The sequence below is a fragment of the Heptranchias perlo genome, chromosome 3 (assembly GCF_035084215.1).
Source record: "Heptranchias perlo isolate sHepPer1 chromosome 3, sHepPer1.hap1, whole genome shotgun sequence".
NCBI lineage: Eukaryota > Metazoa > Chordata > Chondrichthyes > Hexanchiformes > Hexanchidae > Heptranchias > Heptranchias perlo.
In genome coordinates this window covers 30,072,498-30,099,421 of record NC_090327.1, presented here as the reverse complement: position 1 = coordinate 30,099,421, position 26,924 = coordinate 30,072,498, and the positions used below count along the sequence as shown (strand labels likewise).

General features: G+C 45.2%; 1 protein-coding gene across 6 annotated transcripts in view; it reads right to left on the bottom strand.

Moving 5' to 3' along the window:
• LOC137311362 (CMP-N-acetylneuraminate-beta-galactosamide-alpha-2,3-sialyltransferase 1-like) overlaps positions 1-19,946 on the bottom strand; it is a 197,434-nt gene extending 177,488 nt beyond the window's left edge. For 4 of the 6 annotated variants that reach the window (XM_067978626.1, XM_067978636.1, XM_067978625.1 and 1 more), the window contains exon 1: positions 12,581-12,856. The gene's annotated coding sequence lies outside the window, so the exon portion shown is untranslated. Of the gene's footprint in view, positions 1-12,580; positions 12,857-19,865 lie in introns of those variants that run through there. The other 2 variants (XM_067978649.1, XM_067978644.1) reach the window with 2 other exon arrangements.
• Positions 19,947-26,924: the final 6,978 nt, after the last annotated feature.

The window sequence follows — 26,924 nt, the reverse complement described above, 5'->3', positions numbered from 1 at the left end:
CTCCTTAGTGCCACACTCGGTCAAATGCTGCCTTGATATCAAGGGCAGCCACTCTCACCTCACCTCTGGAATTCAGCACTTTTGTCCATGTATGGACCAAGGCTGTAATGAGGTCTGGAGCCGAGTGATCCCGGCAGAACCCAAACTGAGCATCGTTGAGCAGGTTATTGGTGAGTAAGTACCGCTTGATAGCACTGTCTACGACACCTTCCATCACTTTGCTGATGATTGAGAGTAGACTGATGGGGCGGTAATTGGCCGGATTGGATTTGTCCTGCTTTTTGTGGACAGGACATACCCGGGCAATTTTCCACATTGTCGGGTAGATGCCAGTGTTGTAGCTGTACTGGAACAGTATGGCTAGAGGCGCGGCTAGTTCTGGAGCACAAATCTTCAGCACTACAGCCGGGATGTTGTCGGGGCCCATAGCCTTTGCTGAATCCAGTGCACTCAGCCGTTTCTTGATATCACGTGGAGTGAATCGAATTGGCTGAAGACTGGCTTCTGTGTTGGTGGGGATATCGGGAGGAGGCCGAGATGGATCATCCACTCGGCACTTCTGGCTGAAGATGGTTGCAAACGCTTCAGCCTTGTCTTTTGCACTCACGTGCTGGACTCCGCCATCATTGAGGATGGGGATGTTTACAGAGCCTCCTCCTTCCGTTAGTTGTTTAATTGTCCACCACCATTCACAACTGGATGTGGCAGGACTGCAGAGCTTTGATCTGATCCGTTGGTTGTGGAATCACTTAGCTCTGTCTATAGCATGTCGCTTCCGCTGTTTAGCATGCATGTAGTCCTGAGTTGTAGCTTCACCAGGTTGGCACCTCATTTTTAGGTACGCCTGGTGCTGCTCCTGGCATGCTCTTCTACACTCCTCATTGAACCAGGGTTGATCCCCTGGCTTGTTGGTAATATAATAAGGTATCTACTGTTTTTAAAATTGTAATATTGGAGCCATTTTGTGTACGATCCGTGTTGTATTGTTTTGAATTGTTTCGCCTTGGAATTGTGGTATCTTTAAATTTTATGAAATAAAGTATATTTTGAAATTAAAAAAAGCATTAGCTAACGATTATGAATGGGAACCCTGCTGATTTCCTCTCTCCACCCCCTCCTTAACCTAGGGATGAAGCCAATTGCATCAACCCTATTGCTTCCCAAGCCCGGGTCAACTAACTTTGCCAGCTTAGGCCAGGGATTGAACTTGAGATAATTCTGGTCTGTGAACTTAACATAGGAACAGGAGTAGGCAATTCAGCCTCTTGAGCCTGCCTTGCCATTCAATTAGATCTTGGCTGATCGGCACCTCAACTTCATTTATCCGTCTTACCTTCACATCCCTTGATATCCTTACCTAACGAAAATCTATCCATCTCAGTCCTGAAAGCTCCAATTGTCCCAGCATCCACAGCCTTTTGGGGGAGAGACTTCCAGATTTCTACTACCCTTTGTGTGAAAAAGTGCTTCCTGATTTCTCTTCTGAATGGCCTGGCTTAACTTTTAAGATCATGGTATCATGGAATGGTTACAGCACAGAAGAAGGAATTTGGCACGTCGAGCCCATGCCGGCTCTCTGCAAGAGCAATCCAGCTGGTCCCACTCCCCCGCCCTTTCCCCATAGCCCTGCAAATTTTTTCCCTTCAATTACTTATCCAATTCACTTTTGAAAGCCACGTTTGAAGCTGCCTCCACCACCCCCTCAGGCAGTACATTCCAGATCATAACCACTCGTTGCATAAAAAAGCTTTTCCTCGTGTCGCCTTTGCGTCTTTTGGCAATCACCTTAAATCTTTGGGAGATTGCTCTTCCATTGAGCCGGCAAGGACTCGATGGGCCGAATGGCCTCAATCCGTGCTATAACCTTTCTATGATTCTATCTGTGTCCCCTGGTTCTTGACCCTTCTGCCAACGGGAACGGTTTCTCCCTATCTACTCTGTCTGGACCCTTCATGATTTTGAACACCTTTATCAAATCTCCTCTCAACCTTCTCTGCTGTAAGGCGAAAAGCCGCAGCTTCTCCAGTCTATTTTTTTTAAATTCGTTCATGGGATGTGGGCGTCGCTGGCGAGACCAGCATTTATTGCCCATCCCTAATTGCCCTTGTGAAGATGGTGGTGAGCCGCCTTCTTGAACTGCTGCAGTCCGTGTGGTGAAGTTTCTCCCACAGTGCTGTTAGGAACGGAGTTCCAGGATTTTGACCCAGCGACGATGAAGGAACGGCGATATGACTTGGAGGGAACGTGCAGGTGGTCTTGTTCCCATATGCCTGCTACTCTTGTCCTTCTCGGTGGTCGAGGTTGCAGGTTTAGGAGGTGCTGTTGAAGAAGCCTTGGCGAGTTGCTGTAGTGCATCCTGTGCCGGTGGTGAAGGGAGTGAGTGTTTAGGGTGGTGGATGGGGTGTCAATCAAGCGGGCCGATTTGTCCTGGATAGTGTCGAGCTTCTTGAGTGTTGTTGGAGCTGCACTCATCCAGGCAAGTGGAGAGTATTCCGTCACACTCCTGACTTGTGCCTTGTAGATGGTGGAAAGCCTTTGGGGAGTCAGGAGGTGAGTCACTCGCCGCAGAATACCCAACTTCTGACCTGCTCTTGTAGCCACAGTATTTATATGGCTGGTCCAGTTAGGTTTCTGGTCAATGGTGACCCCCAGGATGTTGATGGTGGGGGATTCGGGGGAGGTGGTTAGACTCTCTCTTGTTGGAGATGATGTGGAGATGCCGGTGATGGACTGGGGTGGACAAATGTAAGTAATCTTCCAACACCAGGTTATAGTCCAACAGTTTTATTTGAAAATCACAAGCTTTCGGAGATTATCTCCTTCGTCGGGTGAGTGAATGAAAGGTTCTCAAATCGCATATCTTATATTAGGCTGGGACACAATCACACCAATCAAAGGTGTCATTGGTGTTCAGACAGGTTAGCCACGGAAAACAGTACATCCCAGTATACTGAATACACAATGTGTCAGATTACAGACAAAGACAGAAAGAGACCCGAAAGGCAGAGAGAGAGAGAGAGAGAGAGAGAGAGAATGTCCAGTTGTATTAAAAACAGATAACTCTTTTTTCCCTGCTGGTGGGGTTACGTGTAGCGTGACATGAACCCAAGATCCCGGTTGAAGCCGTCCTCATGGGTGCGGAACTTGGCTATCAATTTCTGCTCGACGATTTTGCGTCGAACAGAAATTGATAGCCAAGTTCCGCACCCATGAGGACGGCCTCAACCGGGATTTTGGGTTCATGTCACGCTACACGTAACCCCACCAGCAGGGAAAAAAAAGTTATCTGTTTTTAATACAACTGGACATTCTCTCTCTCTCTCTCTCTCTCTCTGCCTTTCGGGTCTCTTTCTGTCTTTGTCTGTAATCTGACACATTGTGTATTCAGTATACTGGGATGTACTGTTTTCCGTGGCTAACCTGTCTGAACACCAACGACACCTTTGATTGGTGTGATTGTGTCCCAGCCTAATATAAGATATGCGATTTGAGAACCTTTCATTCACTCACCCGACGAAGGAGATAATCTCCGAAAGCTTGTGATTTTCAAATAAAACTGTTGGACTATAACCTGGTGTTGGAAGATTACTTACATTTGTTGGAGATGGTCATTGCCTGGCACTTGTCTGGCGCGAATGTTACTTGCCACTTATGAGCCCAAGCCTGGATGTTGTCCAGGTCTTGCTGCCTGCGGGCTCGGACTGCTTCATTATTTGAGGGGTTGCGAATGGAACTGAACACTGTGCAATCATCAGCGAACATCCCCATTTCTGACCTTATGTTGGAGGGAAGGACATTGATGAAGCAGCTGAAGATGGTTGGGCCTGGGACACTGCCCTGAGGAACTCCTGCAGCAATGTCCTGTGGCTGAGATGATTGGCCTCCAACAACCACTACCATCTTCCTTTGTGCGAGGTATGACTCCAGCCACTGGAGAGTTTTCCCCTGATTCCCATTGACTTCAATTTTACTCGGGCTCCTTGGTGCCACACTCGGTCAAATGCTTCCTTGATGTCAAGGGCAGTCACTCTCACCTCACCTCTGGAATTCAGCTCTTTTGTCCATGTTTGGACCAAGGCTGTAATAAGGTGTGGAGCAGAGTGTTCCTGGCGGAACCCAAACTGAGCATCAGTGAGCAGGTCATTGTTGAGTAAGTGCCGTTTGATAGCACTGTCGACGACACCTTCCATCACTTTGCTGATGATTGAGAGTAGACTGACGGGGCGGTAATTGGTCGGATTGGATTTGTCCTGCTTTTTGTGGACAGGACATACCTGGGCAATTTTCCACATTGTCGGTTAGATGCCAGTGTTGTAGCTGTACTGGAACAGCTTGGCTAGAGGCGCGGCTAGTTCTGGAGCACAAGTCTTCAGCACTACAGCTGGGATGTTGTCGGGGCCCATAGCCTTTGCTATATCCAGTGCACTCGGCCGTTTCTTGATATCACGTGGAGTGAATCGAATTGGCTGAAGACTGGCTTCTGTGATGGTGGGGGTATCGGGAGGAGGCCGAGATAGATCATCCACTCGGCACTTCTGGCTGAAGATGGTTGCAAACGCTTCAGCCTTGTCTTTTGCACTCACGTGCTGGACTCCACCGTCTTTGAGGATGGGGATGTTTACAAAGCCTCCTCCTCCCGTTAGTTGTTTAATTGTCCACCACCATTCACGATTGGATGTGGCAGGACTGCAGAGCTTTGATCTAATCCGCTGCTTGTGGAATCGCTTAGCTCTGTCAATAGTATGTTGCTTCCACTGTTCAGCATGCATGTAGTCCTGAGTTGCAGCTTCACCAGGTTGGCACCTCATTTTTAGGTATTCCTGGTGCTTCTCCTGGCATGCTCTTCTACACTTCTCATTGAACCAGGGTTGATCCCCTGGCTTGTTGGTAATGGCAGAGTGAGGAATATGCCAGGCCATAAGGTTACAGATTGTGCTGGAATACAATTCTGCTGCTGCTGATGGCCCACAGCGCCTCATGGATGCCCAGTTTTGAGCTGCTAGATCTGTTCTGAATCTATCCCATTTAGCACGGTGGTAGTGCCACACAACACGTTGGATGGTATCCTCAGTGCGAAGAAGGGACTTCGTCTCCACAAGGACTGTGCGGTGGTCACTCCTATCAATACTATCATGGACAGATGCATCTGCGACAGGTAAATTGGTGAGGACGAGGTCAAATAATTTTTTCCCTCATGTTGGTTCGCTCACCACCTGCTGCAGGCCCAGTCTGGCAGCTGTGTCCTTCAGGACACGGCCAGCTCGGTCAGTAATGGTGCTACCGAGCCACTCTTGGTGATGGACATTGAAGTCCCCCACCCAGAGTACATTCTGTGCCCTTGCTACCCTCATTGCTTCCTCCAAGTGGTGCTCAACATGGAGGAGGACTGATCCATCAGCTGAGGGAGGACGGTAGGTGGTAATCAGCAGGAGGTTTCCTTGCCCATGTTTGACCTGATGCCATGAGATTTCATGAGTTCTGGAGTCTATGTTGAGAACTCCCAGGGCCACTCCCTCCTGACTGTATATCACTGTACCGCCACCTCTGGTTGGTCTGTCCTGCCGGTGGGACATGACATACCCAGGGATGGTGATGGAAGAGTCTGGGATGTTGGCTGAAAGGTATGATTCTGTGAGTATGGCTATGAGAGGCTGTTGCTTGACTAGTCTGTGGGACAGCTCTCCCAATTTTGGCACAAGTCCCCAGATGTTAGTGAGGAGGACTTTGCAGGTCGATTGGGCTTGGTTTGCCTTTGTCGTGTCCGGTGCCTAGTGGTTCGATGCCAGGTTGTCCGTCCGGTTTTATTCTTATTATGACTTTTCGTAGCGAGATTTTACAACTGAGTGGCTTGCTAGGCCATTTCAGAGGGCAATTAACAATCAATCACATTGCTGTGGGTCTGGAGTCACATTTCGGCCAGACCGGGTAAGGACGGCAGGTTTCCTTCCCTAAAGGACATTAGTGAACCAGATGGGTTTTTACGACAATCCAGTAGTTTCATGTCCACCATTACTGATACTAGTATTTTAATTCCAGATTTTATTTAATTAATTATTCACGTAACTGAAGTCTCTCATTGCTGGAACCATTCCACTAAATCTTTACCGCAACCTCTCTAAGGTCATCACATCCTTCCTAAAGTGTGATACTCCAGTTGTGGTCAACCAGTGTTTTATAAAGGTTCAACATAACTTCCTTACTTATGTACTCTTTGCCTCTATAAAGTGCAGGATCCCGTATGCTTTTTTAACTGCTTTCTCAACCTGCCCTGCCACCTTCAACGACCTGTGCACGTATAACCCCAGGTCTCTCTGTTCCTGCACCCCCTTTAGAAATGTATCCTTTAGTTTATATTGTCTCACCTCGTTCTTCCTACCAACATGTATCACTTCGCATTTTTCTGCGTCAAATTTCATCTGCCATGTGTCCGCCCATACCATCAGCTTGTCTATGTCCTCTTGAAGTCTATCACTATCTTCCTCACTGTTCATTATACTTCCAAGATTTGTGTCATCTGCAAATTTTGAAATTGTGCCCTCTACACCCAAGTCCAAGTCATTAATATATATCAAGAAAAGCAGTGGTCCTAGTACCGACCCCTGGGGAATACCATGATACACCTTCCTCCAGTCCGAAAAACAACCGTTCACCACTACTCTTTGTTTCCTGTTACTTAGCCAATTTGGTATCAATGCTGCCAATGACCTTTTTATTCCATGGACTTCAACTTTGCTGACAAGCCTATTATGTGGCATTTTATCAAACGCCTTTTGGAAATCCAAATACACCACATCAACCGTATTGCCCTCATCAACCCTCTCTGTTACCTCATCAAAAAACTATCAAGTTAGTTAAATACGATTTGCCTTTAACAAATCTGTGCTGGCTTTCCTTAATTAATTCTCACTTGTCCAAGTGACTGTTAATTTTGTCCCGGATTATCGTTTCTAAAAGCTTCCCCACCACCAAGGTTAAACTGACTGGTCTGTAGTTGCTGGGTTTATCCTTACACCCTTTTTCTCCAATCCTCTGGCACCACCTCCGAATCTAAGGATGTTTGGAAGCTTATAGCCAGTACCTCTGCAATTTCCACCCTAACTTCTCTCAGCAACCTAGGATGCATCCTATCCGGACCTGGTGACTTATCTACTTTAAGTAAGCCAGCCTTTCTAGTACCTCCTCTTTATCAATTTTTAGCCCCTCCAGTATCTTAACTACTTCCTCTTTTACTCCAACTTTGGCAGCACCTTCTTCCTTGGTAAAGACAGAAGCATTATTTAGTACCTCAGCCAGGCCCATTGCCTCCATGAGTAGGTCTCCTTTTTGGTCCCCAATCGGCCCCACCCCTTCTCTTACTACCCGTTTACTATTTAATTGCCTATAAAGACGTTTGGATTCCATTTTATGTTTCTTGCCAGTCTATTCTCATACTCTCTCTTTGTCTCTCTTATTTCCTTTTTCACTTCCCCTCTGAACTTTCTATATTCAACCTGACATCCTTCATACGCTCCTTTTTCTGCTTCATCTTATTCTCTATCTCTTTCATCAACCAGGGAGCTCTGGCTTTAGTTGACCTACCTTTCCCCCTCGTGGGAATGTACCTAGACCAAACCTGAATCATCTCCACTTTAAAGGCTGCCCGTTGTTCGATTGCAGTTTTGCCTGCCAATCTTTAATTCCAATTTACCCAGACCAGATCCATTCTCAACCCACTGAAATTGGCCCACCTCCAGTTAAATATTTTTACTCTAGATTGCTCCGTGTCCTTTTCCATAACTAATCTAAACTTTATGATACTATGATCACTGTTCCCTAAATTTTCCCCCACTGACACTTACTCCACTTGACCCACCTCATTCCCCAGAACCAGATCCAGCAATGCCTCCTTCCTCATTGGGCCGGAAATATGCTGATCTAGGAACTTCTCCTGAACACACTTCAGAAATTCTTCCCCCTCTCTGCCCTTTACTCTATTACTATCCCAGTCTGTATTAGGATAATTTAAGTCCCCCATTATCACTACTCTATGGTTCTTGCACCTCTCTGTAATTTCCCTGCAAATTTGTTCCTCCATATCCTTCCCACCAGTTGATGGCCTAGAATACACCCAGTAGTTAAATGGCACCTCTATTGTTTCTTAACTCAAACCAAATAGATTCTGTCTATGACCCTCTAGGACATCCTCTCTCTCCAACACTGCAATATTCTCCTTAATCAATACTGCCACCACCCCCCGCCCCCCACCCACTCTTTTCTTTCCTTCCCTACCTTTCCTGAACACCTTGTATCCAGGAATATTTAGTATCCAATCCTGCCCTTTTTTGAGGCAAGTCTCTGTTACTGCCACAACATCACATTCCCATGTAGCTATTTGCCCCTGCAGCTCACCAACCTTATTTACCACGCTTTGTGCGTTTACCCACATGCACTGTAAACCTATTTTAGACCTTCTTATATTCTCTCTTAGTTTGATCCCACCTATTTCTTACTCCAGTGCAATCTGTCTCTTCCAATCCTTTGTGCACCTTGTTTCTGCTTTCCAATGCCCAACCCCCTGCCAAATTAGTTTAAACCCTCCCCCACAGCACTTCTGAACCTCTCCACTAGGACATTGGTCCCAGCTCTGTTGAGGTGCAACCCATTCGGGGTGTACAGGTCCTACCTCCCCAATAACCGGTCCCAATGCCCCAGAAATCTAAAGCCCTCCCTCCTGCACCATCTCTCCAGCCACGCATTCATCTGCTCTATCCTCCTATTTCTATACTCACTAGCACGTGACACCGTGACTAATCTGGAGATTACTACCTTTGAAGTCCTGCTCATTAATCTTTTTCCTCGCTCCCTAAAATCTGCCTGCAGAACCTCATCCTTCTTTCTACCTTTATCATTGGTACCAACATGGACCACGACCTCTAGCTGCTCACCCTCCCCCTTCAGAGTGTTCTGCAGCCGCTCAGTGACATCCTTGACCCTGGCATCAGGGAGGCAACATACCATGCTGGACTCACGTCTGCGGCCACAGAAATACCTGTCTGTTCCCCTTACTATTGAATCCCCTATCACTATTGCTTTCCTGACCTTCCTCCTCCACCGCACTCCCCCCCCACCCCCCCCCGCCAGCTGTACAGCTGAGCCACTCGTGGTGCCGTGGACTTGGCTCTGGCTGTACTCCCCAGAGGAACCATCGCTCTCACCAATACTGGTTAGAGAATGAGATGCACTCAGGAGACTCCTGCACTACCTGCCTGGTCCTCCTTGTCTGTCTGGCGGTCACCCAGTCCCTCCCTGCCTGCACTCTCTTAAGCTGCGGGGTGACCACCTCCTGAAACGTGCTATCCACGTAGCTCTCAGCCTCGTGGGTGCACTGCAGTGATACCAGCTGCTGCTCAAGCTCTGAAACCAGCTGATGATACTTCCTGCACCTGTGATTGTCGAGGACAGGGGAAGCGTTCTGGAATTCCCACATTGCACATTATGTCCCCTTGTTCTTGATTTCTCCATCAGAATAAATACTGACCCTATTGAACCCTTATAACATTTGAAACACCTCGATCAGCTCTCCCCTCGATTTCCACACTGGGCAGCGCTTCCTTGATTTTATGAAATATTTAAATTTAAAAAAGGAGAAACTCTCACCAACAAGGTGAGTTGCTCCATCGCCAACGCTATCAAAAGCAGATTAACTGGTCATTCATCTCATATTCCAGGATCTTGCTGCCATGTAATGCCTACATTACAGCATTCAGTGCATTTCAAAGTAATTTGTTGTACACAAAGCACTTCGAAAGGTTTCAGAGAAATGTGATATGGCAATATATAAAAGTAAGTATATTTTCTTTCATTATGTAAAGCTTTGGGAGCAGTTGGCAAAATACCTGTATCTTGAAGATTATATAATATTCCAACAGTTAAACGGGGATTTACTTTCAAAAGCCAGTTCTGATGAAAAGTTTTACCCAAAACAGTAACCTATTTCTCTCTTACGTCTGCCAATCAACTCGCTGAGCATTATCAGCGTTTTCTGGGTTTGTTGTACCATCTAATTGCATGAAGTCAAAGGCAAAATACTGCTAATGCTGGAAATCTGAAATAAAAACAGAAAATGCTGGAAAAGCTCAGCAAGTGAGGCAGCATCAGAACTGACGAAAGGTCTTCGACCTGAAACGTTAACTCTGTTTCTTTCTCCACAGATGCTGCCTCACTTGCTGAGCTTTTCCAACATTTTCTGTTGATAGCATGAATTGTTAGTTTAATTCACTTCATCTACTGGCACTACAGTAAAGCTATCAGTAAAAGAAATTACCACATTACATAGTGCATATAAAATATATACTTCACTAGGCATGACTGCTAACATCAGGAAAGGCAGGAGTGGTATTTATAATCAGCAAGATTGCAAGCTAATATAATAAAAGTTTATCTCCTGCGTTATGTGTATGCTACTCCCAGGAGACTAATTGGCTTTGGAGTGTAGTGCCTAGAAATTCGTCCGCACAGTGCCCGTTCTTTGAAGCGGCCTCCTAAACCTCCTATATTAGGAGGAAACATACACACATTTCCGCCGCCCATCATATTGGATAAAGTGATTGCACTGGCGTCAGGAGCGCATGTCTGGAATATTCAAAGGTGGAAATAATTAATTTAAATTAGGGTCTTGCGTGTCTTGCAGGACCCAATCTCAATTTTTGAATGACTCAGCGCTGAACTCCACAGCATGTGTGGCACTAACCGGCAGGAAGATCCTCGTACTTACCTGAATGTGGAGCTGGGAGCAGCAGGAGTGCGTCTCCAATCCCACCGTTAAAGAACGCAGGCTGCTTCCCTCTCTCCCACCCCCACCCACCCCAGTTGGCTACCGATCAGGTACGTCTCAGGCTTCACCTTTCAGGCGCAGGGATTGAACCCTTGGTCCCCTCACGCACCCAAAAATGGGCGAGCCCAAATTTCTAGGCCTATGTATTGTGATGCACAAAACATCACAATTATAAGGGACAGACTGGATTGGCCAGTAGGTCTTTTGCTGTCTGTCATTTTTCATATATTCATATGAAATCATACAAAGAACGTGTTTGTGATTTTGCTTCATGCACAAATGAAACCTTCCCTCAGGTTTCATTTTTAAGAGTGACAATGCATCAAAACACGTAAGGTTTCGAAACCAAAATGACTGTCACCCCTTGTCACACCTAATGAGTGGGACTTGCTAGATGTGGGTGCCACCAGCTCATAGCTTTGGTGCTTATAGGGTAGAAATCATTGTTAGTGACAAAAGCAGGCAAGTGCTTACCGTATTATAATGATATTCCTGTCTCCTATTTTAACTCAGGTGCCAACCCCTTTGTTTTAAGCGGTTAATAACTCCCTTGAAAGAACCGGCTCAACATGAATGTATTAACCAATTGTCTACTAAAATAGCCAACAGTGATTGTCACCAGGAGTGACGATTGCTCCTGGGGCTCAGTGCAAAGGTTCAGTTTGGGGCCATTACATTTTACTGGACAGCCTTGGTTCTGTGGTAGCAATCTCACCTCTGAGTCATAAGTTTGTGGCTTTGAATCCCACTCCAGAGCACATAATCCAGGCTGACACTCCCAGCGCAGTACTGAGGGAGTCTTGCACTATTGGTGGTGCCTTCTTTCGGACCAGACGTTAAATTGTCTGCCCTCGGATGAATGTAAAAGATCCCATGGCACTATTTCAAAGAAGTGCAGGGGAGTTCTCCCCTGATCCCTCAACCAACACCGAAAACAGATGATCTGGTCATTTATTTTGTTGCTGTTTGTGGGAGTAAATTGGCTGCCATGTTTGCTACATTATAACAGTGACTACCCTTCAAAAACTATTTCATTGGCTGTAACGCGCTTTGGGATGTCCTGAGATCGTGAAAGGTGTTATATAAATGGAAGTTCTTTCTTTCTTGAAATACTTATCACTGGATCCGCTCAGGCCACAGTCCTAAGGGTGACCATGATTGCCACCCGTAGGTCTTCAAGACCCTACTGCGCCAAACCATTACCATGCATGACCCGCGCTGGATTAGTAATAGATTAGAGGACACTCTAAGTGTGTACCCTCCCTAAGCATGTACAACCATGTATGCCAAGACATTCCAAGAAATTAGAGCCTAATCCAGCAAATACGGTGCAGACTGTAGAATCATAACTCAATCCCATTTGTTAATGCATCCAGGACTGTAAAAAATGCCCCTTTTTTTAACCTACTCAGTCCTCTCTCCCCTCCCCATTCTCCTCACTCACTGGTGCAAAATCAAAGGGGGTTGAGAAGTTTATAGTTGTTTTAATATAAAGAACCAACCCCTTCTCCGTTATTTTTTTAAACCGAGTATCACTGATAAAAAAAAGGACAATGGCATACGACCTCTAACATTAATCTCTCAATCATAATCCCCCCCAAAACAAAGTTTACAATTTAAATATATATAAATTGACAGGCGTCAGATTTTTTTGTTAGCAATTAAAACATTCTGGATGCAAAGTGACTCGATGTTCTTTCTTTTTACAAAGGCGAACGGTTCCGAAAGAAGAGGTTTGTATTCCCTCAAAAAAAGTACTGTACTTACCCCTACCGATATGATGCTAGTCCCAAGTTTCGATTCTTCTTCAGAATGGCCCGCTGCCTTTTTAAAGGAGGAGGCGTTGAGAAGCCGTACGGAAAACAAAGAAAACCTTGCAGCGAGTGAGCAGTTTCATTAAAAAAATAAATAGCAGGATCGTTGCTCAGCACTGAGATGAGAAGCACCGCGCTCCTCTTGTGACTGTGTTCCGACAGAGAATGGCTTGAAACCAGACCCCCAAACACAAGCTCCACCTAGCTGCAAACCATTCAGCACAACCAATAAGAAGAAAAATAAATTAAACTGTTTAATCAACCAACCGCCCCCCACCCACATCTGTGTTTCACAGACTTGAGGGACAGTTGGCACAGTCATAATTTAGCAAGCAATGAATCATACCTTATCTGCTGGACTCATTCAAGGTGCAAGAAAGGTCGAAAAAGTAATGGGAAGGAGGATTGACGCAACTTGGGACATAAGCAGCTTTTAAGAATGTTTGCAAACTTGTCTTCCCCTCCCCCCACCCCCCAAATGTCTCAGTGAGTTTATTCAGTGAGTACTCAGCCATACTAGAGTAGTCAAATGTAAGGAATCTTACAACACCAGGTTATAGTCCAACCTGACGAAGGACGAAAGCTCCGAAAGCTTGTGATTTTCAAATAAAACCGTTGGACTATAACCTGGTGTTGTAAGATTCCTTACATTTGACCACCCCAGTCCATCTCCACATCATGGATACTAGAGTAGAGATGTATCAGATTTGTTGCCTGGAACTGTGCTGAGTTCCCTGATCGCAACTGGGGTGGCAGAAGAGACTACAATTCGCTTCTCCTGTGTTTGGAAAGGAATAATTAGCCATAGGAACAGGAGTAGACCATTCAGTTCCTTGAGCCTGTTCCACCATCCAATTAGATCATGGCTGGTCTGTACGTCAACTCCAATTACCCGCCTTTGCTCCATATCCCTTACCCAACAAAAACCTATCCATCTCAGTCCCAACATTAAAACATTGCAGTGACTACACTTCAAACAAGCTTCATTGGTGCTTTGGAACGTCCCGAAGTCATGAAAGGCACCACATAAATGCAAGTTCTTTCTCTTCTTTCTAGAACATTTCAATTGTCCCTGCATCCACTGCCTTTTGGGGGATCGAATTCCAGATTTCCACTACCCTTTGTGTGAAAAGCGCTTCCTGATTACCTAGCTCCAATATTAAGGCTATGCCCTCTTATTCTGGATTCCCCCACCAGAGGAAATAGTTTCTCTGTATCAACGCTTTTGAATCCCTTAATCATTTTAAATACCTCAATTAAATTGCCCCGCAAACTCCTAAACTCAAGATAATACAAACCAAGTTTATGCAACCTGTCCTCATAATTTAACCCTTTAAACCCTGGTATTATTCTGGTGAATTTACGCTGTACCTCTTCCAAGGGTCTTTCCAGAGGTTCGGAACCCAAAACTGAGCACCGCACTCTAGATGGGGCCTGGCCAAGACTCTGTACAACTGAAGCATCGCTTCCCCATTTTTGAATTATAACCCCTTTGAGATAAAGACCAACATATGATTAGCCTTTTGGATTCCTTTTTGTACCATGCACAAGATTTAGTAATATGTCTACATGGACACCTAAGTCCGTTTGCTTCTCCCCATCTCATTGTCTGTAACCATTAAGAAAATATTCCAATTTGTTTTTCTTGGATCCAAAGTGGATGATCTCACACTTCGTCACATTGAATTCCATCTGCCATAGTTTTTCCCACTCAATTTGTTTGTCTATGTCCCCTTGAAAGTTCCTGCTCCCATTCACACAACTAACTATGACTCCTAACTTAGTGTCATCTGCAAACTTAGATATACAACTCTCTATTCCTTCATCCAAGTCATTATAATATATGGTGAAAAGCTGAGGTCCCAGTACAGATCCCTGCGGAACACCACTTGTCATATCCTGCTGATCAGACAATGGACGCTTCGTCCTTACTCTCTGTTTTCCTACCTCCCAAACAATTACCAACCCATGTCACAAGGTTACCTCCAATTCCATGCATTCTCATTTTTGCTAATAATCTCTTCTGCGGAACTTTATCAAATGCCTTCTGGAAGTCTATATAGGCAACATCCATAGACACTTCCCTATCCACCATGCCAGTGACCTCTCCAAAAATTCATCTAGATTAGTCAGACATAAGCTGCCCTTCACAAATCCATAATGACTCTCTTTGGTCAACTGATACCTGTCCAAGCGCTCAGTTGCTCTGTCTCTGCTAGATTCCAGTAACTTCCCCACAATTGATGTTAAACTGTGTGTGTTTTTTATATGTGTTTGTTGTGTGTTTTGTATATATATGTGTGTGTGATGCACCCTCCACTCTATGGTTGAATAGGCTGCCTACAGTCACTGTCAAGACCCACACACAAAAAAAACTTGGTGGAGGTATTGGAGGTGCCTGCAACCTGAAACCCAGCAGAGAGTCAGTGGAGATAGTGGAAAGGAAGAAATCAATGATAAAAGAAACAAGTTACTGTTGGGAATAAACTGCAGCTCCCTGAGAACAGGAAGCAAACAATTCTTAATACTTTTGACTCATTCCTCAGTCTTAAAGAAACACTTCATTAATGAACAAAAACCAAAATGCTGCAGATGCTAGAAATCTGAAACAAAAACAAAAAACGCTGGAAACACTCAGCGGGTCAGGCAGAGAGAACAAACAAGACTTTCAAGATATAAACTGGAAGATGTTACAGAAAAACAGCATTTAATAATGGAACTGAACAAAGGGAAGGAGGAAGGGGAGAAAGACAAAACATCCACACAGAGAGGGAAAGAAATAGAACGAGCTGTAAAGTGCTTAAATGGAGAACAGGGGATGGTGAAATCGCAGAAGTCATGAGACAACATGCTATAGACAGAGCTAAGCGATTCCACAACCAACGGATCAGATCAAAGCTCTGCAGTCCTGCCACATCCAGTCGTGAATGGTGGTGGATAATTAAACAACTAATGGGAGCAGGAGGCTCTGTAAACATCCCCATCCTCAATGATGACGGAGTCCAGCACGTGAGTGCAAAAGACAAGGCTGAAGTGTTTGCAACCATCTTCAGCCAGAAGTGTCGAGTGGATGATCCATCTCAGCCTCCTCCCGATATCCCCACCATCACAGAAGCCAGTCTTCAGCCAATTTGATTCACTCCACGTGATATCAAGAAATGGCTGAGTGCACTGGATTCAGCAAAGGCTATCGGCCCTGACAACATCCCAGCTGTAGCGCTGAAGATTTGTGCTCCAGAACTAGCTGCGCCTCTAGCCAAACTGTTCCAGTACAGCTACAACACTGGCATCTACCCGACAATGTGGAAAATTGCCCAGGTATGTCCTGTCCACAAAAAGCAGGACAAATCCAATCCGACCAATTACCGCCCCATCAGTCTACTCTCAATCATCAGCAAAGTGATGGAAGGTGTCGTCGACAGTGTTATCAAACGGCACTTACTCACCAATGACCTGCTCACCGATGCTCAGTTTGGGTTCTGCTAGGATCACTCGGCTCCAGACCTTATTACAGCCTTGGTCCAAATGTGGACAAAAGAGCTGAATTCCAGAGGTGAGGTGAGAGTGACTCCCCTTGACATCAAGGCAGCATTTGACCGAATGTGGCACCAAGGAGCCCGAGCAAAATTGAAGTCAATGGGAATCAAGGGAAAACTCTCCAGTGGCTGGAATCATACCTAGCACAAAGGAAGATGGTAGTGGTTGTCGGAGGCCAATCATCTCAGCCCCAGGACATTGCTGCAGGAGTTCCTCAGGGCGGTGTCCGAGGCCCAACCATCTTCAGCTGCTTCATCAATGACCTTCCCTCCATCATAAGGTCAGAAATGGGGATGTTCGCTGATGATTCCACAGTGTTCAGTTCCATTCGCAACCCCTCAGATAATGAACCAGTCAGAGCCCGCAAGCAGCAACACCTGGACAACATCCAGGCTTGGACTGATAAGTGGCAAGTAACATTCGCGCCAGACAAGTGCCAGGCAATGACCATCTCCAACAAGAGAGAGTCTAACCACCTCCCCTTGACATTCAACGGCATTACCATCGCCGAATCCCCCACCATCAACATCCTGGGGGTCACCATTGACCAGAAACTTAACTGGACCAGCCACATCAATACTGTGGCTACAAGAGCAGGTCAGAGGCTGGGTATTCTGCGGCGAGTGACTCACCTCCTGACTCCCCAAAGCCTTTCCACCATCTACAATGCACAAGTCAGGAGTGTGATGGAATACTCTCCACTTGTCTGGATGAGTGCAGCTCCAACAACACTCAAGAAGCTCGACACCATCCAGGACAAAGCAGCTCGTTTAATTGGCACACCATCCACCACCCTAAACATTCACTCCCTTCACCACCGGCGCACTGTGGCTGCAGTGTGTACCATTCACAGGATGCACTGCAGCAACTCGCCAAGGCTTCTTCGACAACACCTCCCAAACCCGCAACCTCTATCACCTAGAAGGACAAGAGCAGCAGGCACATGGGAACAACACCACCTGCACATTCCCCTCCAAGTCACACGCCATCCCGACTTGGAAATATATCGCCGTTCCTTCATCGTTGCTGGGTCAAAATCCTGGCACTCCCTTCCTAACAGCACTGTGGGAGAACCTTCACCATACGGACTGCAGCGGTTCAAGAAGGCGGCTCACCACCACCTTCTCAAGGGCAATTATGGATGGGCAATAAATGCTGGCCTCGCCAGCGACGCCCACATCGCATGAACGAATAAAAACAAAATAGGCACAATGAAAGAAATAAAAGAAGCACACAAAGCACAGAAGGGTATAAATCCACCTTGGGCAGTGACGCAAAATGTGCGATGGCAAAGTCAATGGAAAAGAAAATCAGGCAAGACGAATATAAATCCCAGAGAGTTTGCGAATAGCTAAAGGGGTGGGGGTTGGGCAGGTAGAAAGGGAAGAGTGAAAAACTGACTAAGCAGAGCATCTGTAATACCTTCCAGTTCTGAGGATGGGCCCAAGCCCATAACATCCTGTTTTTTTTTCTATTCTCTCCACCGATGTGCCTGACCAAGTATTTCCACTAGTTACTGTGTTTACTTTATTAATGTAAAGAATCTTACAACACCAGGTTATAGTCCAACAATTTTATTTGAAAATCACAAGCTTTCGGAGGCTTTCTCCTTCATCAGGTTCATTCACCTGACGAAGGAGAAAGCCTTTGAAAGCTTGTGATTTTCAAATAAAATTGTTGGACTATAACCTGGTGTTGTAAGATTCTTTACATTTGTCAACCCCAGTCCATCACCGGCATCTCCACATCATGGATACTTTATTAATCAAGCTGCATTCTGGTTTATCTGGAATGTCTGAGTCATAACACTGTTAGGTTTCAGCAATGCAGACTTGGCTGGTCACCCACATTGATGGAGAGTCTCAGACTCATAGAGCCATTCAGGTTGAGGGAGATCCCAGGTTCAATAAGCGGTCTGTGCCAAGCCAGCTACTCTTAGCCAGGGGAAATTGGAGGGGGGTGGACCATTACTAAACTGCTGAGCTCCTGATCAGTATCCAGTCACTCCTTATGAATGAAAGAATGAAAGAAGAAAGAAAGACTATAGCACCTTTGACAACGTCCCAAAGTGCTTTACAACCAATGGCTCAGCTCGACCCAACATGCAGCTCAAATAGCATGCCAACACTTGCTGTCGTGTCTATTCAAAGATTGATAATTGGGACGAGATAATGGAAAGCACATGCAAGAAGTCAATGGCACCAAGAGAGGAGGAGGAGATGGAGCGAAATGTTGGAACATTTTTACGAATGCGGGCACCCGGCTGGGAGCCTCGCTCACCAGGATGACATCCCACAATTTTTCAATAGACATTGCTGGTGGTCGTGGCTGCTTGCTGGAAGCACACACTTGTAAAATCAGCCTGCAAAAGTATGAGCATTCAGGGTGGGTTTGACAGGAAAATGCTATCATACTGTTGACTGTTCCAGAATGAAGACCACTTGCTAAAGCAACAGGTAAAAGGAAGGTAATCTAAATGGGGTTGAAATTCTGTAGCTCCACCAGTCTTCCGCCTTAACTGGAGAGACCGCCAGAACCCCCCAAAAGAAATGGCAGAAATCGCTATTTTGCTGGGTAACTGGTGGTGCACCCCTAGAATTTCAGCCCCAACAAGTTTACAGCAATCCTTCCCCCTCCCCACCCCCTCCCAGGGCCACAGACATAATCTATTCCCCTCTCCTGCAGACACCGACTCATTCGCCGAGAAATGACCTGAGGAATTGTACAGTCAGTGCCGTGCTTAGGAGGCATAAGAAAGGACTTGCATTTATATAGCTCCTTTCACAACCTCAGGATGTCCCGAGGTGCTTTACGACCAATGAAGAATTTTTGAAGTGTAGTCACTGTTGTAATGTAGGAATCACGGTAGCCAATTTGCACACAGCAAGCTCCCACAAACAGCAATGAGATAATGATCAGATCATCTGTTTCAGGTGTCAGTTGAGGGATAAATATTAGCCAGGACACTGGGAGAACTCCCCTGCTCCTTTTCAAATAGTGCTATGGGATCTTTTACATCCAGCTGAGAGGGCAGATGTTTCGGTTTATCATCTCATCCAAAAGACAGCACACCCAACAGTGCAGCACTCCCTCAGTACTACACCGGAGTGTCAGCCTAGATTATGTGCTCAAGTTTCTGGAATGGGGATTGAACCCACAACCTTCTGACTCAGAGACAAGAGTGTTACCACTGAGCTAAGGCTGGCACGTCTCAAAGTATCAAGTCTACGCTTGCACTTTCATCAGGCTAGAGAATTTGGCTGTTTTCCCCCTCCCTAGCCCAGCCCAGGAGCACTGAGGCCAATTTTAGTACCGTTACAGCTAACATCAGCTGATTCAGTGCGAAGCTTCCCGATGATCAGTGGGTTAAAGCACTGCCCAGTTTTGTACTGAGAAAAGTGGAGATGCCCGGTCTATGCAGAGTCAGCAGCCCTCAGCTGAGTTGGCTGTAGCATTACTGCAATTGACTTCAATGCTCCTGGGCTACAGAGGAAACAATCAGCAGGGGTCTCCAGTTGGCTTCACAAGTGAATAGCTTGCTGAGGCCCACTTGGTTCAGGTGCAAAAGCGGGGCTGGGGCCTATGAAACGGTAAGCAAGAAAAAGCCTTGTGGAGTGGAGGTGAGAAAATTTAAGAAAAAACAATTCCCACTCCCCCAACGATCAAATCATCTTAACATGTTCAGATGAGAACAAACATACCTTCTTTCGCAGATTTCTCTCTTTCTGTTCCCTTCCTTCGTACTTTTCCTTTCAAACCTTTTCCAACTTTTCTCTCTTCTGAGACACTGAACTCATTTCAAAACGGCCCAAGAGCACATATGTATTAAAAAGTCTGCTGCTCACAGTCCTGCAAGTAAATGGTGGGGTCAGCAGAGCACTGTGGGGACGCATCATGTCGGAAGGTTTCAACATCCGTAGTAATTTGCTTTTGACGTCAGAAGTCTGGTTATATTGTTATCACTCTTAACAACACCATAGCAAATCGTCTACCTCATGTGACACTGGACACTTTGGATGGGGGAAGAAATTGCCTTAAACACTCTATTCATTTCTGCTTCAATTAGGGCCTTCTCATCTTACCCTAACCCTTCACCTCTCCTGGAATATAATCCTGAGGATCGGGAATTACTCCTTAATGGCACAGATAAGAGATCCATTTATTTTACAGAAAGCTGCATTTTTTAGCAGTAATTATTTACAATAGCGTTTTAATTTGTGGCTAATGAGCTGCACTATGTGAATTTCCTCTTCCTGCATTCGAGCAGACACACAGCCAATCTGCAGCATGTTAAAATAAATTAACAAGTTCATTGTTTTTTTCTGCTGCACAGTAAAGTTTCACTTTCCGCCCAGGCTGATTCTTCACAGATAAAACAATCACCAGCTTGTTTCAGTGGTGTGGAAATTAAAAGGAGGAAGAGGGTTAAGGGGCCTCAACAGCAGAGAAAATTGTCATCTGTGGCACATAAAACACACATATAGAAAACCACATACATCTCTACAAGTAGGAGCTGCCGCAAATGTTCCACGAACAATACGTCATGTTGTCTTGTGTAATGAGACAGAGTTAATTAGTAATGACATAGTAAGGGACCTTCTGGGGAAGAGTGATCATGATATGATAAGATTTAATATTGAGTTTGAGAGTGATGTACTTAAGTCTGAAACTAGAGTCTTAAACTTAAACAAAGCCAATTACATTGGTATGAGGGGCGAGTTGGCTAGGGTTGATTGGGAAATTAGATTAAAAGATATGACGGTAGACAAGCATAATTCTCAATGAATATACATTTCACTGAAGAATAAAAACTCCACGGGAAAAGTGATGCACCCGTGGCTAACTAAAGAAGTTAAGGAGAGCATTAGATTAAAAGAAGAGGCTTGCAATGTTGCCAAGAAGAGTAGTAAGCCTGAGGATTGAGAGAGTTTTAGAAACCAGCAAAGGATGACCAAAAAATTGATAAAGAGGGAGAAAATAGAATGAGAGTAAACTAGCAAGAAATATAAAAATAGATAGTAAGACCTTCTACAAGTATGTAAAAAGGAAGAGAGTATCGAAAGTAAACGTGGGTCCCTTAGAGACTGAGACAAGAGCAATTATAATAGGAAATAAGGAAATGGCAGACATTAAACAAATAATTTGTATCTGCCTTCATAGTAGAAGACACAAAAAACATACTATAAACAATGGGGAACCAAAGGTCTAATGAGAGTGAGGAACTTAAAGTGATTAATATTAGGAAAGAAAAAGTACTGGAGAAATTAATGGGATTGGGTGTATTCTATAGGCCACCAACTAGTGGGAAGGATATAGAGGAGCAAATTTGCAGGGAAATTACAGAGAGATGCAAAAGCCATAGAGTAGTGATAACAGGGGACTTCAACTATCCTAATATGTACTGGGATAACAATAATATAAGAGGCAAAGAAGGGGAAGAATTTTTGAAGTGTGTTCAGAAGAACTTTCTTGACCAGCACGTTCCCGGCCAAACGAGGAAGGAGGAATTGCTGGACTTGGTTCTGTGGAATGAGGCAGGCCAAGTGGAGCAAGTATCAGTGGGGGTACATTTAGGGAACAGCGGTCATAGTGTCATCAGGTTTAGAATAGCTATGGAAAAGGAAGTGGACCATTCTAAAGTAAAAATACTCAATTGGAGGAGGGCCAATTTCAGTGGGATGAGCACAGATCTGGCCCGGGTAAATTGGAATCAAAGATTGGCGGGCAAAACTGTAATTGAACAATCGGCGGCCTTTAACGAGGAGATAGTTTGGGTACAGCTTAGGTACATTCCCACGAGGGAGAAAGGTAGGGTAACTAAAGCCAGAGCTCCCAGGATTACAAAAGAGAAAGAGAGTAAGATGAAGCAGAAAAAAGGGACAGATGACAGATGTCAGGTTCATAACGCAAGTGAGAACCAGGCTGAACATGGAAAGTTCAGAGGGGAAATGAAAAAGGAAATAGGAGGGGCAAAGAGAGAGTATGAGAATAAGCTGGCGGACAACATTAAAGGGAATCCAAAAGTCTTCTATAGGCATGTAAACAGTAAACGGATAGTAAGAGGAGGGGTGGGGCCGATTGGGGAACAAAAAGGAAATCTACTCATGGAGGCAGAGGACATGGCTGAAGTACTAAATGAGTACTTTGATCTGTCTTTACCAAGGAAGAAGATGCTGCCAGAGTCTCAGTAAAGGAAGATGTAAGTGAGATTTAAGGGTACAGTAACATTGTGGTTATGTTACTGGACTGGTAATCCACAGGCCTGGTCCAATATGCAGAGTCATGAGTTCAAATTCAATTAAATAAAATCTAGAACTAAAAAAAAACTAGTAACAGTAACGGTGACCCTAAAACTACCGGATTGTCGTAAAAACCTATCTGGTTCACTAATGTCCTTTAGGGAAGGAAACCTGCCGTCCTTATCCGGTCTGGCCTTTATTTGACTCCAGACCCACAGCAATGTAGTTGATTCTGAATTGCACTCTGAAATGGCCTAGCAAGCCACTCAGTTGTACAATTTCACTACAAAAAGTGAGGTAGCCAATTGGATACAAAATTGGCTTGACGACAGAAGACAGAGGGTGGTTGTCGAGGGTTGTTTTTCAAACTGGATGCCTGTGTCCAGCGGTGTGCCTCAGAGATCGGTGCTGGGTCCGCTGTTATTTGTTATTTATATTAATGATTTGGATGAGAATTTAGGAGGCATGGTTAGTAAGTTTGCAGATGACACCAAGATTGGTGGCATTGTGGACAGTGAAGAAGGTTATCTAGGATTGCAACGGGATCTTGATAAATTGGGCCAGTGGGCCGATGAATGGCAGATGGAGTTTAATTTAGATAAATGTGAGGTGATGCATTTTGGTAGATCGAATCGGGCCAGGACCTACTCCGTTAATGGTAGGGCGTTGGGGAGAGTTATAGAACAAAGAGATCTAGGAGTACAGATTCATAGCTCCTTGAAAGTGGAGTCACAGGTGGATAGGGTGGTGAAGAAGGCATTCAGCATGCTTGGTTTCATTGGTCAGAACATTGAATGCAGGAGTTGGGATGTCTTGTTGAAGTTGTACAGGGCATTGGTGAGGCCACACTTGGAGTACTGTGTACAGTTCTGGTCACCCTATTATAGAAAGGATATTATTAAACTAGAAAGAGTGCAGAAAAGATTTACTAGGATGCTACCGGGACTTGATGGTTTGACTTACAGGGAGAGGTTAGACAGACTGGGACTTTATTCCCTGGAGAGTAGGAGGTTAAGGGGTGATCTTATAGAAGTCTATAAAATAATGAGGGGCATAGATAAGGTCGATAGTCAAAATCTTTTCCCAAAGGTAGGGGAGTCTATAACGAGGGGGCACAGATTTAAGGTGAGAGGGGAGAGATACAAAAGGATCCAGAGGGGCAATTTTTTCACTCAAAGGGTGGTGAGTGTCTGGAACGAGCTGCCAGAGGCAGTAGTAGAGGCGGGTACAATTTTGTCTTTTAAAAAGCATTTGGACAGTTACATGGGGAAGATGGGTATCGAGGGATATGGGCCAAGTGCAGGCAATTGGGACTAGCTTAGTGGTATAAACTGGGCGACATGGACATGTTGGGCCGAAGGGCCTGTTTCCATGTTGTAACTTCTATGATTCTATGATTCTATAAAAAGTCATAATAAGAATAAAACCAGATGGACCACCCAGCATCGGACCATTAGGCACCGGACACGACAAAGGCAAACCAAGCCCAGTTGACCCTGCAAAGTCCTCCTCACTAACATCTGGAGACTTGTGCCAAAATTGGGAGAGCTGTCATGCAGACTAGTCAAGCAACAACCTCAAAGAATCATACCTTTCAGCCAATGCCCCAGAATCTTCCATTACCATCCCTGTTAATGCAGGACAGACCCACCAGAGGTGGCGGTACAGTGATATACAGTCAGGAGGGAGTGGCCCTGGGAGTCCTCAACGTGGACTCCGGACCCCATGAAATTTCATGGCATCAGGTCAAACATGTCAAGGAAACCTCCTGCTGATTATCACCTACTGCCCTCCCTCAGCTGATGAATCAATCCTCCTCCATGTTGAGCACCACTTGGAGGAAGCACTGAGGGTAGCAAGGGCACAAAATGTACTCTGGGTGGGGTCTTCAATGTCCATCATCATTGACCAATACTGATTATCGGTCAGTAGTGGTCAATAGCACCACTACTGACCAAGCAGGCCGAGTCCTGAAGGACATAGCTGCCAGACTGGGCCTGCGGCAGGTGGTGAGTGAACCAACACGAGGGATAAACTTACTTGACCTCATGCTCACCAATCCACCCGTCGCAGATGCATCTGCCTATGACAGTATTGGAAGGAGTGACACCGCACAGTCTGTGCGGAGACGAAGTCCCATCTTCGCACAACGTGTTGTGTGGCACTATCACTGTGCTAAATGGGATAGATTCAGAACAGATCTAGCAGCTCAAAACGGGGCATCTATGAGGTGCTGTGGGCCATCAGCAGCAGCAGAATTGTATTCCAGCACAATCTGTAACCTCATGGCCCAGCATATTCCTCACTCTGCCATTACCAACAAGCCAGGGGATCAACCCTGGTTCAATGAGGAGTGTAGAAGAGCATGCCAGGCGTACCTAAAAATGAGGTGCCAACCTGGTGAAGCTACAACACAGGACTACATGCACGCTAAACAGCAGAAGCAACATGCTATAGACAGAGTTAAGCGATTGCACAACCAACGGATCAGATCAAAGCTCTGCAGTCCTGCAACATCCAGTCGTGAATGGTGGTGGACAATTAAACAACTAACAGGAGGAGGAGGCTCTCTAAACATCCCCATCCTCAATGATGGCAGAGTCCAGCACATGAGTGCAAAAGACAAGGCTGAAGTGTTTGCAACCATCTTCAGCCAGAAGTGCCGAGTGGAAGATCCATCTCGGTCTCCTCCCGATATCCCCACCATGCGTAGCATTCGTAACAAAATGGATGAATTAACATCTCAAATAGAAATAAATATGTACGATCTGACAGCCATTACAGAGACATGGCTGCAAGATGACAAAGGCTGGAACCTGAATATTCAAGGGTACTTGATATTTCGGAAGGACAGGAAGCTAGGAAAAGGTGGAGGGGTAACTCTGTTAATTAAGGATGACATGACTATAATAGAGAGAAATGATCTTACTTCTAAAGACCAAGATGTAGAATTAGTTTGGGTGGAGATAAGAAATAGTAAAGGCAAGAAGTCACTTGTGGGAGTAGTTGATAGGCCCCCTAACAGTAACCACACTGTAGGACAGGGTATACAGGAAGAAATGAAGATGGGCAAGTGGGTGAAGTGATAGTGGGTGACCATATTGGGGATAGTGATCACAATTCAGTTAGTTTTAGCATTATTATGGAAAGGACAGAGTTAAATCAGGAGTAAACATTTTAAATTGGGGAAAGGCAAGTTTTACAGAACTAAGAGGTGATTTGGCAGAAGTGGACTGGACACAACTACTTGAGGAGAAATCAGTGGCAAGCCAGTGGGAGGCACTAAAAAGTGAAATTCTACAGGTACAATGCAGACACGTCCCCTCAAAGAAAAAGGGTGGCACTGCCACATTTAGAGCCCCCTGGTTATCTAGAAGTATACAGGGCAAGATAAAGCACAAAAAGAAAGCTTATGACTGTCACAGCAAACTAAATACTGCAGAAAGCCTAGAGGAGTATAGAAAGTACAGGGATGACATAAAAAAGGAAATAAGGAAAGCAAAGAGAGGGCATGAAAAAATATTAGCTTGTAAGATTAAAGAAAACCCAAAGATGTTTTTATCAGTACATTAAGAACAAGAGGATAGCTAAGGCAAAGGTGGGACCCATCAGGGTAACTTGTGTGTAGAAGCAGAGGATGTAGGTAGGGTTTTAAATGAATATTTTGTCTCCGTATTCACAAAGGAAAGGGATGATCCAGACATAGCAGTTAAAGAGGAGAAGGTAAACATAACGAGAGAGGAAGTACTAGAGGGACTGAAATCCTTGAAAGTTGATAAGTCACCACAGCCGGATGGATTGTTTCCTAGGAAGCCAGGGAGGAAATGGTGGATGCTCTGAGGATCATTTTCCAATCCTCACTAGATACAGGGGAGGTACCGGAGAACTGGAAGACTGCAAACATAGTATCATTGCTTAAAAAGGGTACGAGGGAAAGGTCGAACGATTATAGGCCGGTCAGTCTTACCTCAGTGGTGGGCAAACTATTAGAATCAATACTGAGAGATAGGATAAACTGTCACTTGGAAAGGCATGGTTTAATAGTCAGCATGGATTTGTTCAGGGAAGGTCATGCCTTACAAATCTGATTGAATTCTTTGAGGAAGTGATAAGGAGGATTGATGAGGGTAATGCAGTGGATGTTGTCTACATGGCATTTGACAAGGTCCCACATGGCAGACTGGTCAGAAAGGTAAAAACCCATAGGATACAGGGAAATATGGTGAATTGGATCCAAAATTGGCTCAGTAACAGGAAACAAAGGGTAAAAGTCGATGGATGCCTTTGCGAATGGAAATCCGGGTCCAGTGGTGTGCCACAGGGCTCAGTGTTGGGTCCCTTGCTGTTTGTGGTATATGTTAATGATTTGGACTTGAATGTAGGGGGCATGATTGGCAAATTTGCAGATGAAACAAAAATTGGCCGTGTAGCTGATAGTGAAGAGGATAGCTGTAGACTCCAAGAAGATATCAATGGGTTGGTGGAGTGGGCGGAAAAGTGGCAAATGGAGTTCAACCTGGA